The sequence below is a fragment of the Cydia strobilella genome, chromosome 8 (genome assembly GCF_947568885.1).
Source record: "Cydia strobilella chromosome 8, ilCydStro3.1, whole genome shotgun sequence".
NCBI classification, from domain to species: domain Eukaryota; kingdom Metazoa; phylum Arthropoda; class Insecta; order Lepidoptera; family Tortricidae; genus Cydia; species Cydia strobilella.
This window is the reverse complement of record NC_086048.1, coordinates 20,356,523-20,377,400: the sequence shown is the minus strand read 5'-3', so window position 1 is coordinate 20,377,400 and position 20,878 is coordinate 20,356,523.

Genomic DNA, 20,878 nt, shown 5'->3' with positions numbered 1-20,878 from the left:
GAATAATATTTATTCAGGCAACACATCATTATTACATTACAAAGATACATTAACAACAACAAGAAAAAAAAACAAAAGTGAAAAATACAAAACTAACAGATAAGGATGTGAGGCTGAAATGGTCTCCACTCAGCAATGCAGTTGGCACGACTAAGCGTTGTCAACGGCGCTGGCTTTCTGTGGAGCCAGGAGGAGAGGAGGTGTGCGGAACGGCATACTGCGCGACTTGTGTGTCAGGTAATAATAAATAAACATTTGTCAATAGTAAATATGGAATATAAATACTTGTATATTACACCTCTGACATCAAACCGATAATTGAATAATATTGGAATCATATAAGTTAGCATTTCGCTCTGACTTGTCCGTACATGTATTAGTGCGAGTACGATTCGAATATGATTCAAATATCGGGTTGATGTCAGGTGCACGTTGGAATTGGCCTGTAAATCGTTTTGGATAAGGTAATTTGAATATCGTGATTTTTAGGGTTCCGTACCTCAAAAGGAAAAAAACCCTTATAGGATCACTTTGTTGTCCGTCCGTCCGTCCGTCCGTCTGTCTGTCAAGAGGAGGTATCGAGTTGAAATTAAAACTATACTCAGGTCTACAGTCCCTAAAAAGCTGTGAAATAAATCAAACTTCTAAGTAAACGTAAAAAAAGATACCGCTGTTTATGCCACAAAAAACGTATATTTCGACACTCAAGAGAATAAAAATTTATAAGGTACTACCCGTTGACCTAGAACTATGAAATTTGGTAAGTAATACCAATATCACACTATAAGTACAGGGAAAAATCTTAAAATTATAAATTTGTAAAAAATAAAAAAATAAGTTAAATTTGTATGGAACCCTCGGTGGGCGAGTCCGACTCGCACTTGTCCGGTTTTTTAAATTCCAGTAGCGGCCGCGGTATTTACGCGCACCACAAACGAGGTGAATTGCACGTAATGGCACGATCGCAGCTGGAACACTTTCAGCTGTCTGTAATAATATTAAATATATTAATAACGGGTCACTCACGTATTTTAAGTCGAAACACGCTGGACATGTTTCACTCCGTACCGAGGAGTGTCATCAGGAGCTTGCGTTAACGGTGACGGACCGGCGCAGACTGCGGGCCGCAGCCCTCCGCCTCAGCGCCCGATGACTCGGCGCGGGCGCCGGTGCCGGCAGGGGGGGCGAGAAACATGTCGAGCGTTTTTCGACTTAAAATACGTGAGGGATCCGTTATTAATATATTTAATATGTCTGTGTCTCACGGAAGTATGTAATAATGAAAAACCTATATTAATCAAGTCTCAATGCTGCTCTAATGACATATTATTATGTTCTGGGCACGTCACTGTGTTTTGTGTTGTCGCATTTTCAAAACTAAATTTGGATTTGCAAGCCACGCTCGCGCCCACGCACGTAATAGTTAAGACCCTTTTTATTTAGTTTGTAACTGGGAGGACATCATCATTATGTTTTGTGTTTCTGAAATCGCTTTTCACTTATGGCGGCCCATTTAAGTTTTTTCTTGCGCACCGTCGGACCTATGAGCATCACTTTTTAATGTAACACATACAATTAAATTCACAAGTCTAGTCTCGTAGAGGCGAGGGCACACACCTTTGTGGCGCTCGAATCACGGCACAATTGTCCGTTGAGTTACGTCCGCTGAGTTACGACGCGTCCTTTGTGTGGCGCACAATGGACAAAACAAAACGTAATGTGGGGTCACTTTGTCGCGGTGAAGTGCTTAATGCCGTAATTATTGTTTTGTGTTACCTTGGTCTTGAATATTTATGAGTAGTCACCGACCGAAGTTTCGGTTTCGGCATGGTTCGGCTGAGGGTTCGGTTTCGGCCAAAAAACTGCCGGTATTTTCGGTGGTGTTCGACCGAAGTTTCGGTTTTACCAGGTTTCGGGAAGGTTCAGTTTCGGCCGAAACTTGAGCGAATCCAAACCTTCGATTTCGGTTTTGGCAAAAAATCGAGATACGGTCAGACACTTACTAAAAGTTAATCTCGTAGTTTCAAGTAGGCAACATTCAATCCAATTGTTCAATTCAAATCGGCGTCGATTTGAATATATAATAATGAACATATTTTACTGTTAGCAACACTGTTTTTAGATCATTATTTATTAATAGCTTATATTTTGATCATTTTTACTTTTACGATTAGCTTAAAAAAGAGTATCAGTTGACCCTTACTTGTCACTGGTTCCCGCCATCTTGAATTGTTATTAAAAGGCGGGTACACTGTGACAAGGGGGAGTTCGTGTACAGACGAGTTACAGTGTAGACGTCTTGGAATATTTATTGTAAATTGGTTGTTATTATGTTGGTAGCGAACGAATAAAGTTAAAATATTGGTACTAGTATTAGTTTTCATCATCAACCCGGTGCTAACCTAACATTACTATAGGGCCAACCAAGAAAACGCAAAAAAAACTTGCCCATAAGTACATTTCGGCGAATCACATGTCAGATATGGGACAGCAGATTTTTTTTCATTGCGATTTCGATGGTCGGCTCAACAGTACAGTCGCCATCAGATATATCGAAGTGCCCGAGGTGTTCACAATATCTGAACACGCACTCTAACGCCTTGACAATAGAGGCGTGTTCAGATATTTGTGAGAGCCTTGACCGCTCAGATATATCTGATGGCGACTGTACAAGTTGTTCAGTATGACTGCTTAGTAGGTACTTATTCACCCCTCCCAGTATGGTTAGTCATAAAAACATCAACCTGTATAAAATGAATCGAACCATAATCTAATTAAAACAGCATTTAAGTGACAATAATAATTTAAAGCAGGTAAACGGACTTAAAGCTTAACGCCATGTTATAATAGCCATGTCACGTTTTAAATGTTGAATGAGCCCTTGAGTGCGAGTTAATCTCCCCTTTGTCACAGCCCGCCAATTTATTGGCTATTCCACTCGGGAAATTGCAGCTTTAAAATGTGAATGAATCGTTATTACATTAGCTGTGGCGGGATCGGGGCTACTTCATCATTATGACAGTTTCGGGCGCCTGAGACGTAGAGAGGATGCACTTCACTGACCAGTTCTAGGCTTTATCTAGTTGGAATAAGGTTAACGAACGATCATTTCAATGCCTCGGTGGTTCTTAGCTTTCAAGTAGCTGGAGGCAATTTAGATTTCGTTTACAGATTTTGGCTGGATAAGTAGTTTCAGCTGACTGTTGAAAGATGTGAATTCGTTTTTTTTTTCAACGAAATTATTATGTATAATACTGTAGAGTTCTAGCTATCGGTACTTTGTTTCAATATTTAATTAGAGGCCATTGGTGTGTGTATTTTACTTGAAAATATAAAGTTTAGTGTTGTTTACCATCAAATTAGCAAAAACATCAAAGTCCTGGTATACATTTGCCATCTTCGTGGCCTGAACACGGTACTAGACTGAAAAGCTGTCTATTATATCACGATTGTATAAAATACTATTCTAATAATCCCCAAAATTCCTGATTAAAGTCATCAGACAGCAATGCGACACCTCGCTTCCGCACTTGAAGCCATTTTAATTTAGGATTGAGCCGGAGTTTTATTACTTTTATTTGAGAAGCAAATTAAAAAGCTTTCATTTGGCCCCAAATTGAATCTGACATTTCCTGACGCTCGTTAATTACCTTATTAATTACCGCAACGTGATGAGACCTTTTTCCCGGTAGGCCTGCTTTTTATCTGATAGAAAAGTCATATAAAATAGAGAAGTCCGACATATTTTGCTAATATTTTTCTACTCTGGAACTAGGTCGATTTGTGATATTTATTTTTTTATTTGCATCTCAAATACCTATTGTTTGTATTTAAGCATTATTGAAAAATTATATTGTACCCTCATTTTCCTACATTCATGCACAACTTTTAATGCCAAAAAATAGACAATGAAGCCACTAGCTATTTTATTTGTCTGCCACATCGTGTAACAAATGCCGCGAAAACCACTTAAGGACAAGAACATGAATTCATAACACTTTTCCGAAGATGTTACCTCCCCCCTCCAAGCCTACACCCCCCACTTGTCGTGTATCCCACTTCAAGCTCATAATACTTATGTTTAAGCGATAAGGGACGGGAAAGCATGTTCAAAAGGCGGTATTACCTACCGCGATAACCAGTGTTCATTGTTGTTTTGTGTAGGCCATTAAATTCAATCGTATGTAAACATTGCTATTGTGTATCTACAGAGGAGTCGCGGGCAGAAGCTACTGAAGCTAGTACATTTGGAATAGAATAGAATACTTTTTATTCGTAAACACACAGACAATAGACATATATTAAAAGAACATAGTGAAAATAAAGTGTCACGAAATGGCCTTATCTCAGCATGCTGCTGGCGATTTCCAGCGCTGATCTTCCGATGAGACCATCAGGTGAGAATCACGGAAGGTAACATACAAAAAGAAAGCAACATAAAAGAAAGAGACATAAAATATTTCTTTGTATAAAATACAGGTATTGGTTTGGTAGGTGTTTGGGAGCCTTGGGCTTCCCAATTGTCCGGGGGCGAGATGTAAATGCCATTACCCGTGCGTCAAAAAAAAACAAAAAATAATAATTTGGTAGTCATCAATAGAAAGGCAACATAATTGTATCAATAAAACGACACACGTGAGTAAGATAACGCAATTTATACCGGATCGATTTCATAAAAAGGGAATTACATTACAAAACCCTCGAAACATCTGCGATCTTTTACATTTTTCTACCGGTTCGATAAAGTTGCGAACCCAAAAGTTCAATTTGTTTCAACATTAACTTTGGTAATTGGGCGAATTGCCCGCCGTTTCAATAAACTCCGAGAGTTAGAATAATTTTATTAATGTAACTTTAGCCCTGTGGCTATGGGCTGCATTTTTTAGGAAAAAATTATCCCTTATGTTCAATTCAAATGTACTTAGATATCTATTGTTAGTAAATACATCCCTTTTTAACCATAGCCACCATTTACTTCCACAGCCATCCATTCCATTCCATTTATTTATTTATTTCATCATCATCATCCACTGCTCGATATAGGCATTTATTTATTTATTTGTATTTATTTATAGGGTGTCATGTTGTACACAATTCTGTGTTAAGTATAGGTTAAGATACAATGTGATATGCAATAAAGATTATGAGTATGAGTTTAAACCGCAGCCAAATAACACTAGACCCTACTAATAGTGTTGTGTTCCTGCCGGTGAGTAAGGTTGCCAGAGCTCGGGGGAGAGGAGTGTTAGGGTCGGCAACGCGCATGTAACTCCTCTGGAGTTGCAGGCGTACATAGGCTACGGAGACTGCTTAACATCAGGCGGGCCGTATGCTTGTTTGCCACCGACGTAAAAAAAAAAAAGAGTACTTGTGTTTTTTTCGAATGTGCCTTTGATGTAGATATTAAAATAACATTAGAAAGGAATTGGTTGCTATTGCAAAGGCTTGCTCTCAGTTTGATCGTAATATGACCCCATTACGATATAATTCCCAGTGCATATTCCTGGTACCTATATACCTATGTACACTTAATATGTGAGTGAGTAGTTATATTAAATGCACATGAGCGATTTGAAGTGATATATTCTTTTTTTTTTATGTGATATATTCTTTCCATCACGCGGGCTGTATGCTTGATTGCCACGTCGGTGGCAATCAAGCATACGGCCCGCCTCATGGAAAGCAGTTACCTTAGCCTATGGACGCCTGCAACACCGGAGATATTACACGCGCGTTGCCAACCCTAACACTCCTCTCCCTCGTTGAGCTCTGGCAACTTTACTTACCGGCAGCAAAGATAGATATAACTCCGTAATAGATGTTTACAGTCTAAGGAAAAAACGTGCCTCGAAAATCAAGAAAATTTGATTCTCGTTCAGAGGGCGCCACTAGTTTTGGTCCACTGTCGTATAGATGGCGTTGACGGTTTCGTTTGTTATTTAACAATTTTAACGCATATCAGTGAAAGAACATGGGTCAAAATCATAAAAATAATTAATGCATTTAAAAAAAATCATTTATCTATATTTAAATACATTTTATCGTATTTTTATAAATCTTAATTTTTAATTTTAAAGTGTGTCGACAGATGGCAGTGAATTTACTGGGGTTACAAAATTTACTATGACAGTACCGCTCTAGTATAAGTTACTCTATGCCGGCAGGAACACAACACTATGAGTAGGGTCTAGTGTTATTTGACTGCGGTTTTCTGTAAGGTGGAGGTACTTCCCCAGTTGGGCTCTGCTCTAGATCTGGAATGACATCCGCTGTCCTGTGCCCTACCACACAAAGCGAGATGTCATTCACAGTGCCCATACCTCTCTTTTGGACGTAGTTTAAGGACATATCCGAGTCCGAACGCAGTTTAAGGACATACCCAGGTCCTTAAGGACATACCCGGGTCCGGGTCCATATTCATTGAAATGGTTTTATATTACCACTTAAATTTTGTTTTTTGAAATTTTATTTGCGAAGCTATTCAATTTCCAACTTGATATTAACCATGCAAAAATAGAACCTCATGAATATGTGCATCGTAGCCGTAGCAGCTCGTAGCGGCGGCTCGTAGCGCACGTCGTAGCTCGTAGCGCTACGAGTGACGCCAATTTGGGTCACTTACCGCGATTTAAAGTTAATTACGACTAACGACACTCTCGGCGTTGACTGCGGAAAGCCGTAAGAAACGGAGCGTGTTTACTAAAATAATTACACTCACTCTATTACAGTTTTAATTACACTCATTTGATCATGCACTTAATTTGTAAATAAATTATTTATGACAAGAGACAAACGAGCAGACAGGCCGCCTGGTAGTAAACGATTACCGCCGCCAGAGGGGTTGGAAGTGCGTTGACGGCATTTAAGATGGAGTACGCTCTTTTCTTGAATGCATTGCTGTAAGAAACGCCAAAAAGGTGTTACCCAATGCGCGCCGTTCCCGACGATCAACGCACTGCTAGTCTCCTGGCTCCGTATTTGTTTAAAGTTAGTTTAGAGCACGACATATTGAATTTAATTTTTTTAATGCGGTTATATTGCCTACATTCAGCGAATCGTTACATTCAATAATTATTTTTATTCACCTGATTCGGCAGGCGATGGTTTAAAATTCAATTATAGTGAGATTAATGCAATTAAAACCCCAATCGGCGGGCGGCGGCCGGTAATTCGGTGTCCGGCCGATATTCGTTTATACTGCCCATTATGGAACATTCGTGTTTATTTTACCGGACGGTTGTTATGTAGAGGGGAGGGTCGTGTTTCTTAAATGCATCTTCTTGTCTAGCGGGCTAATTCGAACAATGATCTAGATATCAACTAGATATCCACTAGATATGAAACAGAAACGATATCGAGATATTTAAGTGATGTCAAATTTGAACGATCTCTTTAAGATTTGCTTAAGATATTACTTCAACATCCAATGGATATCTAATGGATATCCCAAAATGTCACAATAATTGTAGCGTGAAATGACAATTGGTTTCTCGAATCGAACTGCAAAAGATAACTAGTTCAGACCTAAATTATAACGTACATATTAGATCTCGTATTGTTCTCGTATCTAATAATTATCACGTTGTTCGAATTGACTGATATGTATCTTATTTATTTTATACACTCTTTGTCACAGACAAATTTGTGGTTGGCAGGACATATTTCCTGTCAGCTCTGTACATTTATATTTGTGTCCTTGGCGAGGCAAAAGAGTTCAGTCACATATTCAACTCCGCACACACACAATTCTGCTCCATTAAGACATGTACCTTATCATAATTTACTTATGTCATCCTCTTCTCATAATTATCAGTTGCATTACGAGTCAAAAATAAAAATTGTATGAGTTATGGTTATACAACTTTTCTGTGGACATCATAATTTTCTTGCCGGACCCTTATAGACCTGTACTAATCTTCTACTTCCTAAAAGCTATATGATTAAAGCCTCTGTAAATGTACCCAATTGTTAACTTTCGTACTGTCCACAGAAAAGACACTAGTTTTTCCGAACGTTTTTGACCCTTTTCTATTATTCCCTAGGTATGTAACTTTGTGATGTTTAATAAGTTAACCTTTTACCTATACTCTGTTGAACTTTAGAAGCGAACAATTTTATTCCGTAAATTTTTGGTTTACACCCACCGCCTAAATAAACTTTATTCAAGGGGAAGGAAATCGGGTCTTTGTGTATTCAGTGGTGAGATAAATATATATATACATATATATGTTTCGAAATAAATAGTAGTATTAAGCGCAAACGATATCTTTTGTACGTTCCGCTGCGCTCGGTGAAAGCAGCTGCTAGTATTACTTAACTTCGCACGCTCGAAAAGACCTCTAAATAAGTGCTAGAAGTACCCCTAGTAAAAATAAGTGTATAGCGGCAGTAGTCGCTAGCGACTGTGTAAATTCATTTGCAGTGCATCCTCGCCCGCACTAATAATAGCGTAAGCGCCAACCGCCATAAGGTACCTTTACCTGTGGGGCGTCACATATCTTGAATATTTCATATCTAGTGAATCTCTAATTCATTTCCCGAATCGCGCCGATACTATAATATACTTCGTAGGAGGCAAACGAGCAGACGAATGACTTGATGGTAAGAAGTCACCGTCACGTCGTCGAGGGTTTGCAAGTGCGCTGCCGGCATTTAAGATGGAAATATGCTCTTTCCTTAAAGGTTTAAATGTCGTAAATTAATTGAAAAATAGCAGACTAAAGCATACGTCCACAGATAATCTTATTTCAGTAACGTAAATAAAAGGGCTCCCTAAAATGTAAAACATGATTTAAGTCGCATTAAAAAGTCGGCCGCGGCTCTGCAAAGAATCCGCATAAATAATGGAAATTTCAAAAGCTCCATTAACTCGTCGGTATATAAATCAAACTGGGCTTTCAAACTCGTATTCTACTTGGAAACAGCCTTGGAAAACGTGCCTTTAGTCTTAACCCTTATGGTTGGAATTTAAGTAAACGTAGAATTAAGATACGTGCTTGCGAAGCTGGCTAATCTAAGCATCCCGTGTGTATTCTTTGTGCATACACACATAAGTAGGTTATGTACACTACACACGTAAGTGGACAAAAGCTTTATATTTACGGATACCTACACAAAGAGTTTAGCTTATGGGATTCTGTGGAGAAGGGGCTAAACAAACAACTTACTTTTTTTTTACTTTGTTGTAATGCTTGTATTATTTTGAGTTTTAGTTTTACATTTAATTGTGCGAAATATGACAACAAAAAAACTTTCGCTTACTAAAATTTTCCTCTTGTAGCCTCTTGGCTGAATATCAGTTTGGTTTAATCTCCTGACGACTGAGTTTCAAAATTTGCCAGCGTAAATTGAACTCTGTCAAACTGACAAAAAGTCTAAAGTAAAATGGGGCCTATGTACTATGTGTAGGACGCGGGTTGTCAGGAGGATAAACATTACACATGGAGCTCGATTCAGATCTAACATGTTACGATTTTGATCTTATTTTGATACGACCTGGAAGATCGCTCACACAGATGAAATGAAGACATGTGAAATGAAGTGAAAGTCGTGCGTGAGATGCGCGCCAGTCACTAAGACGATAGGCGACAAGGTCGTATCAAAACCAGTTCCAAACCGAAACACGTTTTTGAACCTGAATCGGACTCAAGGTAGCAATCCGACTTATTTTATTTTTTAAATTGGCAGAAATACGTTTAACATTTTAACCTAAGATTGTATTGTTTCAGGTACAGACTAACATCAAGTAGAACCAAACTCGAGTTTCTTACTTTTGCTTTTGCATTATGAATAACAAGAAGACCTTAGCCTAGCAAAAGGAGCAATTTCAACGGTTTAGTGGGTAGGTCTAAACTATGACAATACATTTGTTTGTTTGTTTTTATTTAAAAACACTGGTGGCCACGTCACGAACTATTATGTTGCACTAGTTGAATTGATCCCTAATTACGGCACACAGAAAAACCCCGATGAATTTAATTTTTACTAAAAACCGTAATAGATGTCATATATTAAAGAAAAAAGTGGCGAAGCCCTCCAGTGGTGAAGGCCGGATTCGAACCGGCGTCTTTAGCTATCGCGGCTAACGCCATGAACCCCTAGGCCACCTCGCCACGGCGGTACCCGTCCCAATTTCTCGACTATATGCCATCTTAGTAAGACTAGGCGTCTTCGACGAGCTCTAAGGGCAAACAGTGCGCGCTTGCACCTCCTAAACGAATTCCTTACGGAATTACGTTATAGCGAGATAGACTGGTGCTGCCATCTATGAACAAGTTTTGGGAACAAATCAAATTATTTTATTAAATATTTTGATTTGTGTTTTTGACACCTATTACATCTATACACACACCTATCTATGACATCTATTACAGTTTTTAATTTATATAATATATAGGTATAGTAGTGTGACTACTTAAAAAACACAAATCAAAATATTTGATGAAATAATTTGATTTGTTCCCAAAACTTGTTAATTTTTACTGTTACAATTTTTATTGTCTTTTTTACTTGATACTTACGTCTCAATAAGTGTACAACGACGCTACTCAACGTTTTTCCGACTTCAGTTGTCGCATCGGGCAGGCAAATACAGGTAGATAGGTACTATCTTATTCGCACGTCTCTCGAGAGTCGCAGGCGACAGTCAGCCGCGCCGGGACACAGTGAGCCAAAGATAACTTGACGTTGCTTTGCTTCTGTCGTGTCGTATTTGTCTACTAGATTACTGCGAATTGTCACAAAGTAACTTTTAGTAAGATAACAAACTCTTTGTGGTTCCGTAAAACCAAAAAAATTAGAAAGGAACAAAAGATATGGCGCGCCGCACGCAACTTGAGACAGAATATTTGGCAATCGCGTGGAATACTTCTGTCTAAAATTTTGCTTGTCAATATCTTGGCCATGTCACTAGCCATTTTATACAGAAATTATATGAATATGCATGATACCAATATTGGAAAGATGTTTTCACATCACCTATTCCAAAAGGGGCTTTTTCTTTCACGCTAGGAGGGATCAAAGTAGCACTTTTCTTCCCTGCTAGGGGGGATCAAAGTGGCACTTTTCTGTTCTAGGACATGTTTTTTTTTCTTTTTTGTATACATTTTTTTTAGGTTAAATAATAATTTGGAATATGATAACAATTTCCTCATAGGTGATGTGAAAAGCAGTATGTGTCACATGGTAGCAAAATTATTTCCACCTTGGGCGTTAACACTTGAATCCCTCACTACGCTCAGGATTCTATAATTGAATCCCTCGCTACGCTTAGGATTCAATTATAGAATCCTTCGCTTCGTTCAAGATTCAATGTACGCCCTCGCCGTAAATATGTCATTTTGCTCCCTTGTGGCACAATCTACTATTGTAGTTGTAGGTACAGGTAGGTACACCTACAACTGCAAACATCTTGGAAAATTGAACACTGAATCGCATTCTTTATTTTGGTATTTGTTTTTACCCGCAATTTTTCCAATTACCTAGGATATGGATGCAATCCGTCTCATCTCTTTTCATTTACATAAAACTACGTTGAGCCGTCTCATCCACCGGTGAGTCAATAATCTCAACTAGCCCCCAATGCGGCCAATACCGGTATGATCAGTAGGTGACTAATCTTGCAGGTTTGCTGTAGTACTACCGATTGACCGATTTTTGTACAGATAATTCCGGATCCTAATAGAACACGAAATCAAACTACAGTCGGCATTGACAACCCACAGGATACATGCTTGTCTCTCCTGTAATCATTTTTACTAGCTACGTCGAGTAAACTGATCCAACGGTGATAGTTAATAATGGTGACTAGCTCCCAATGCGGCCAATGCCGGTATGATCAGTAGGAGAGTAATCTTGCAGGTTTGCTGTAGGACTACCGATTGAACGATTTTTGTACAGATAATTCTGGATCCTAATAGAACACGAAATCAAACTACAGTCAGCATTGACAAACCTCAGAAATTCAGGATACATGCTTCTCTCCTGTAATCATTTTTAGGGTTCCGTACCTCAAAAGGAAAAAACGGAACCCTTATAGGATCACTCGTGCGTCTGTCTGTCTGTGCGTCTGTCTGTCTGTCACAGCCTATTTTCTCCGAAATTACTGGACCAATTAAGTTAAACTTTGGTATACATATGTAAGTTTATGACCCAAAGACGGACATGTAACGTAAACAAATGAATTTTAAACACGGGAAAACTTTTGGGGGGTAAATGAAAAAAATTGAAAAACATGACCATTCTCCCACTTTATCTCCGAAACTACTGGGTCTAAAATTAAAAAAAAATACACAAAATAGATCTTTACTCATACTCATACTCATATTATTTATTATATTTCTAATATAACATGTCAAATCAGGATACAATTTATTTATTAACTGTAAATGGGTTAATAAAATAAAATAATTAGCTAAACATTTAAAAATTCGTCATAATTATAGACCTATAGATTACAGGAAAACCTATTAGAAATGTGCAGTCAAGCGTGAGTCAGACTTAATTACTTAGTTTTTGATCCGACCCCTACGGGTTTTTTAAAGACATTTCACTCATGTTTCACATAAAATATACATTGTTTAAATTGTGTAATGTACGGAAACCTTGGAACGCGAGTCCGACTCGCACTTGACCGGTTTTTTGTAGCTACGTTGAGTGAACTGATTCACCGGTGATAGTTAATAATAGCGACTAGTTCCCAATGCGCCAATACCCGTATGATCAGTAGCAGAGTAATCTAGCAGGTATGATGTAGGGCTACCAATTGAACGATTTTTGTACGGATAATACCGGATCCTAATAGAACATGGAATTTAACTATAGTCGGAAATGAAAAACGTCAGGATCAAGCACATGATTAGCGCCCACACGCAGTTATGGAAACACACCATTTTTCTAATGCTGTTAGGTAGAGTTACAGTAGAAAATCGAATAAAACGCCGTAACCCAGGTGTACCTAAATGGGGACAATAGGCGCTAATGGTAACCTGCAAGATTACCATCTTGCAGGTTTGCTGTAGGACTACCGATTGCACGATTTTTATACGAACAATTCCGGATCCTAATAGAACACAGAATTTAACTATATTCGGGAATGAAAAACGTCAGGATACATTCATATCTCTTCATAATCATAATCATGTATTCATTTTTAATAGCTACGTCGAGTGAACTAATCCATCGGTGATAGTTAATAATAGCGACTAGCGGCCAATACCGGTATGATCAGTAGCAGGGTAATCTTGCAGGTTTGATGTAGGGCTACACGATCTTTGTACGGATAATTCCGGATCCTAATAGGACACGGATTTTAACAAATATCAGGATACGGTCTGTTCTGTATTTTTACTAGCTACGTCGACTCAACTAATTCGCCGGTGAAAATCGATAACCGCGACTCTCACATTGCGGCCAATACCGTTATTATCCGTAGCAGTCTTGCAGGTTTGCTGTAGGGCTGCCAATTGCACGATATTTGTATCCTGGACAATTCCGGATCCTAATATAACACGGAATCTGATTTAGAGGACTCAGAATACAATATATAATTTCTAATTACGTAAAAATCTACCCTTTTCCAATACTTTTTGGAATGAAACGGGGTTAATAATAACTTTCGAAGATGAACTTAGCCGCAAAATATAGTTTTGCGGCTGATTTTTAGAACATCTAGTTTTGACATTATTTGCCCATATCATAAAGTAAAAGATGACATCCAAATTTTATTTAAACTTTTAACGGTCTTATTAAAACACACTTCATGGTGCCTCTACTCCGGCTCCCGATAATTGAAAAGCACGAGCCGTCAGAAAGATTCCGGATACGGTTCCAATTAACGGCTGCCAGCTTAATATCGCGCTCAAATCGGACGCGACGCCAGATATTAAACATGCACAAAAAATGCGAAAACATTTTCAAACATTTTCATTACAGACCGGTTTTTGATAAAAACTGTTAGTGTTGATAAAAAGTCGAGTTCATTTAGTGCAATATTATTTATTATGAAGTATATTCATAACTTTTTTTTATGATATAGGAGCCAAATGAGCAGACGAATCGCCTGATGGTAAGCGATTACCGTAGCCCATAGACACTTGGAACACCAGAGGGGTTGCGTTGCCGGCCTTTAAGATGGGAGTACGCTATTTATCAAAACGTAATTTTCGGATTGCGACTGCAGCAGCGTTATTGCTGGAGTGTATCTGATGTCACTGTCAATTTTATTGTCATTGCTATCATTACCGCATTGCTATACCGATTAGAACGTTCAATCCGTCAATCAATTCGAAGAAGAAAGTCAAGAAGATTAACCAGTAGAATCGTTCGAACTAATCTAGCCGTGGACGAAGACGAATCTGCGAGGCTCTTTTCTTTTACAAGGTAATAGAAAGGATTGGCTCATGTGAGGCCCCCTTACGTGAGAAGCCGTGGGTGAAGGACCGCTACGCCAAGCTACACGACTAGGATTGACAGTGACATTACCCGTTTGCTATTCCTTGAGTGTTGCTGATTCAGCAATGATGCTACAATGTGGTTCATTGTAACCTTCATGTCATCAATCATGGCAATATGAATCAGTATAGGTATATCGTTTAATTAAGGCTGTTTTTCGGCGAGTTATATGGTTGAAGGCTCGGCTGCATGAAGTTGATTTGTATTATGTTGTAAGTATTCTACTAGAAAAGCATCGCGTAATTTCTTTACCAACCACTTGAGATAAGCGGTAGTCTTATAAATACTTACGACGAATTCAAAGCTAAATCAGAAAATATCTGAGAGTCAGAAACGTTGCCGAGTGGCCCCCTGTTATGGTACGGTGTACGGTGCATCAGTACCACATACACCGTATATTACCTGGTTAACAAACTAGGAACGCAACACCAAATGTAGATGAACAGTCCGTAACTATTTTGTCTCTGATTCTCAAGCTTGTTTGCGAATCTGGAGCGCGCTGAATTGAAACATTTTTCCTATTGCTGGAGATCGCGATAATTACTTACTGAAACATGCAAGTCTGCCTTCGCCGTAATTTCCAAGAATACGTTAATTAAATTGTGCAGCCACGGGCGCGTCATTTAATTAAGAATTTCAGTAAACAGAACCTACAGTTGCTTTATGTTTGGTAAGACAGCCTTTGCCTTCCGAGATTCTTGACTCCTTTGCTGGTTAAGACACATTAAGAGGGGGATATGCAAGAACGCAATTGAATAAAAGCTGCTATTCATGTTGGTCTCTATGGACTGTCATCACTGTCATCAGGCGGTCGCATTTTTATCGCCTGTCATGTTCTAACAAGTATGTAATTGCGAAAAAGACAGGCATAGTGACAGGCGATAGAAATACAACCATGCTGCCACCGCAGAACCAATTACCAATTACAGGAACTAGATGTGGTATAAAAAACTTAATTATTTAGGCAACACGCAATATTATTGGAGTCGCGGCTGTTGTGACTTGGTGGCCGGAGCCTCCGGCAATTTATTTCGAAATACAAAATGCAGGTTACATCTATTGATGAACTTGCCGTACATGCACTCGATGCGTCAAAGTGCATTTCCTCGTCGCGTTGTATTTTGGGAAGCGTCGATGCTGCAAACAGACTTAGCAGAGGTGGCATTCTCACTTTTAACAATATTATATTCATTTGAGACTAACTCTTAGTATAACTGAGACGCTTAGTGAGTGATCTCAAATTAAAATCAAATCAAGATATGGGTTTTCGTGAGAAGACCGCTCCTGTGTGGCTACCACCAGTTTGGCACTGTAATAAACGCTATCGAGCTTACTTTCTATGCATCTCGCACGTACCCGCATATTGTGCGAGCGAGATGTATAGAAAGTAAATTACGTAAACCAGTGTTTTTCAAAGTGTGGGTCGCGACCCCTAGGAGGGTCGCGGCACTTATCCAAGGGGGTCGTAAACGTTAGCGTATATGTCAGTTTTGACACTGTCAGTGAGTCATGGTACGGGTACTGATGTTAAAATACCTGCGTTCTTTAAACGTGATTACGTGACGCTTGTAATTAGTTAATTACCATTTCAATCGCCGAGTGGCGAGCGCAAAGGTTGTGATTCAATTCTAACGCTGATTTTAGCTTCCTTTACAACAGAAGGGGAATACCTAACCAGCTAACAGAGATCAAGTGATACACACTGTAGAGCAGAGTTTCTCAAACTTATTATACTTCGTTTTGAGAATGAACTTCGCAGAAGTAAGCTTGAGGTTCCAAATCGGGCATATTTTGCAAGACAGAAATAAACTATTTGTGAGTATTGTTGACCATAAATATATATACATTCCCAAAGTTTCAAAAATATGTGTACACTCTTACACCTTAGACAATAAAGTCGTGTTCACATATTTTTGAGCTATTTGCTTACTCTAAACCAAACTGAAATCTTTTGTACAAAAATAATATATGTGGGTGATAACTAAGTAATTTAAGTAAAAACTTGCCCCCCAGGGCGCCTCAGACGTATTTGTTCTAACAATATTTATCTCAGTACTTAGTTGTAAGTTCTCAGTCGCAACTTATCCGCGACTTGCCAACTTAGACTTATTGCTTTACTATTGCACTTTAGAGAAGTTGAGGCAACTTTTCTTATCGCAAATGTTGTGAACTTAATGTTTAATTGACTGAATTACGTTTGTTTGTAACTACCGGCTATGCTCGGGGTTTCTCTGCGTGATAGAGTCAGAAATGATGATATCCGCAGTAGAACTAGGGTCACCGACATAGCTCGCAGAATTGCAAACCTTAAGTGGCAGTGGGCGGGGCACATTGCTCGCAGAACTGATGGCCGGTGGGGCCGGAAGGTTCTGGAGTGGCGTCCGCGTACCGGAAGACGAACTGCCAGTAGGCCGCCAACGAGATGGAGCGACGACCTGGTGAAGGTCGCGGAAATTCGGTGGTTGCGAGCGGCACAGGATCGGTCGGAGTGGCGAGCCTTGGGGGAGGCCTATGTCCAGCAGTGGACGTCTATCGGCTGACATGATGATGATGATGATGTAACTACCGGCTAGTAAAAGTAGCAGTATTCACATTAAAGTTAAGTATTTGGCAGCGCATATTACGTTATTTAAGTGACATATATTAAAGGTATAATTCGTATTCAGGCTGCAAGACTGCAGACTGGTCTATCAACGGCAGCATACTAATATACTGATTTAAACTTTCACGATTTTTACTCATTATTACCACCACACCACCACCACCACCACCACCACGGGGACAACGCCGTCCTCGAAACGTCGGAGGTAAATTTAAAACTTATTTTACGCGATTAAGTCCCGTCTTTGTAAATAATAATGAGCATACTAATAAATATGATACGCTTGCTTGGCCTGCATGTAAATAAAACAGTTTATCGATTTTTATTCTGTTATGATTTTGTTGTTGATATTATTATATTATCTGTTGTAATATTATTAACAACAAAATCATAACAGAATAAGAAATCGGTAAGCAGTTTTTTTATTTTTTGGCTAATTGATATCAGTTTTGAATACCACGCCTCTCATTGCGGCATAGTCAGTGAGGCTATTTTTGGCCATGTTTGAAGGGCTCTAGCGCCTTAAAAAACAAAAGTATCAAAAAAAGCAAAACAGTCCGACACAGATATTGACAATATTAATCTGTGTTGAAAAAATCATTCCTCTAGCTTCAAAAACCAGTCGAGTACGTTTGTATGGAGAAATGACCACTCCTGTTGGCTCTTAACTAGGTAATAGATTTGTTTTATGGTTTTGATACAATGCAATAAATACAATGACACAACTTCCAGTGCATTTCACTTGCAACAATCAGCGTAGGCTATCGTCAACAACATCAAAACTTTACATTAAATTAGAATCCGTATTCTGTTCGATTTTTTTGGATGACCGGTTGGTTGTATGGTTTTTAGGGTTTCGTACCCAAAGGGTAAAAACGGGACCCCATTACTAAGACTCCGCTGTCCGTCTGACCGTCTGTCGGTCTGTCTGTCACCAGGCTGTATCTCATGAACCGTGATAGCTAGACAGTTGAAATTTTCACAGATGATGTAGGTATATCTGTTGCCGCTATAACAACAAATACTAAAAAAGTACGGAACCCTCGGTGCGCGAGTCCGACTCGCTCTTGGCCGGTTTTTTTATATTGACTTAACTGACACAAAATAAATAATATAAAAAGTTGTATTTGCAAAGCGTAGCTGTTTTATTGACATGCATATTTAAATACCCAGCATTCGATAGCGGCAACTTAAATTTTGTAAATGAAAATAACTTTAATAATTCATATCCCATATGTTTAAAGGAAACGCGGTCACAAATAATGTAAGAACATTTTATATAAATTATACGATACTGCCTAGACCGAGACATATCTTTTCACCTCAGCAGCTCGAACAAGCCTACTTTCTTCACAACAGTAAAACAATGTAGCTTTTTAATTCAGTGAAGCCAGGAACTTTATTTTTTTATTTTTTTTGTCTGTATTATTCTGTGTAATTCGAAATACATTTTAACCTTTAATATGTTTTCACTACTGAGGTGAAAAATTATATGTGCAACACGAGAGCAAAGTTATTTTACATCTCGTAACGTGTTTTTGAGTCCCTCGCTACGCTCAAGATTCTAACTTAGAATCACTCGCTTCGCTCGTGATTCAATTATAGAATCCTTCGCTTTCTCGGGACTCAAAATAAACACTCGCAAGAAAAACCAATTTTCCTCTCTTGTTGCACAAATAACTATATTTATATTCACTTGTAGTACCACCTTTTTACGTGATTTTCAGTTGGCCGCAAATATAAATTTAAAACTCGATGACACTGTTGACAACTTAATTACTTTTAGAGCACTCCTGCCATAACTGGACTTGCCTGTGAACTCCAACTTCCAATAAAGGGGAGAACATTACTGTTAGGAATGTACAGGGCGGGAGGGCGCCACCTGTCTCGGGTATCGCATAATATAAATGGAACTTCACTTACAGGTAAGTTCGTTTAATTTAATAAGTTTTGTTAAGTATTATCGTTATAGTATCGTTAACTAAATATGGGTATAGATAAAACCTAGTCTAACTGTTGACATGTTGCTGTATTGTTTGGTATTACCATAGAGTAACTTATACTAGAGCGGTACTGTCATAGTAAATTTTGTAACCACAGTAAATTCACTGCCATCTGTCGACACACTTTAAAACTAAAAATGAAGATTTATAAAAATACGATAAAATGTATTTAAATATGGATAAATGATTTTTTTTATTTGCATTAATTATTTTTATGATTTTGACCCATGTTCTTTCACTGATCTTCTCTTCTTCTTCTTCTTCTTTGCCATGTCCCGTTATTTGGGGTCGGCCCTCCTCGTTCGAAGGCACCACAGGTTTTTCTGTCCTGGGTTGTCGATATGTTAGTCTGCGCCCGCTCCATGTCTTTGGTAACGGTTGTCCACCATGTTCTTTCAACAAATAACAAACGAAACCGTCAACGCCATCTATACGACAGTAGGCCAAAACTAGTAGCGCCGTCTGAACGAGAATCAAATTTTCTTGATTTTCGAGGCACGTTTTTTCCTTAGACTGTATCCATCTATTACGGAGTTATATCTATCTTTGCTTTAAGTAAGTAAGAAAGTAAGTAAATATTCTTTTCCCCTCACTAGCTCGGAAAGTTGTCGTTTATCCTTCAATACAAGCGGGGAAAAACGCGTTTTATCCACTAGTGGGGAAAGTAATTAGACCTTGGATGGAGCGTGTTTAAGTAGCTTGACAGATAACAAAACGTAAAACGCTCATGATAATGGTTCGTTCGATATTAATTATCATTAAATAAATGGTTTGAGAATCTAATAAAAATACCAAATTTAGCTTTATTTAATGATTTTAAGTCATAAACCTGAAAATTCCATAAGAAACGTTTGTTTTTTTATAATGATGTTAAATATAATTCTGAACGCACAAGTTTAGTCGATGCAATTTCAAAACGCATCGTTGACATTTCATACATCAGAAATGTCAACATTGTCAACAATTTTTTTACTTAAAACCTTTTCTCACCGACTCGCGTAAAAACTTCCACTTTACACAACTTCCAGAGTTTTCTGTTATAATATCGTAAAGAAATGAGTGATTCCAGTGATGAAGATGATCTAACGCCTGTGGATGTTGCACTTTCCTCGCTATAGTGAGGTGAAAAGTTTTGTGTTACACACGGGCGCAAATGTATTTTACTTCTCGTGTGTTGATACACTCGCTACGCTCAGGATTCTATTTTAGAACCACTCGCTTCGCTCGTGGTTCACCTATAGAATCCTTTCGCTTGCTCGTGTTTCAATTCTACACTCGCGGGTAAAATACAACTTTGCACCCTTGTATAACAAATAACTATTATTGTGCACCATAAAGTTAAAAAAAATACACAGAAAGCGAAATACAAGCTTAAGACTAGGTAACAACAGGCGGTCTTATCGCTAAAAAGCGATCTCTTCCAGACAACCTTTGGGTAGAAAGAAAGTTAAATACTTACAACTTTGAATGGGTAGTGCCGATATACATATAAATTAACAATTTATAAGCTTGAAAATCATATATACATACAAATACAATAAATATATACACATATGTATATATACATACATACATACAAATATAATCATATAAAAGGCAAGTTAAGGCAACCAAAGGTAATGTAATTTCAATTGTATTTTTAATGCTGCCTTTGTGCGGTAACAAGGCTAAAAACCAAAGGCATTTTTGCAACTGGCATCAGACGAGGCAATATAGAAGACTGACAACCTTGGTACAGTTAACTTGCAAAGTGTAACTTGGTATCAAATTCTAGACCAAACAGACAGACAGTTACTTTCGCATTTATAATGTCAGTAGGTAG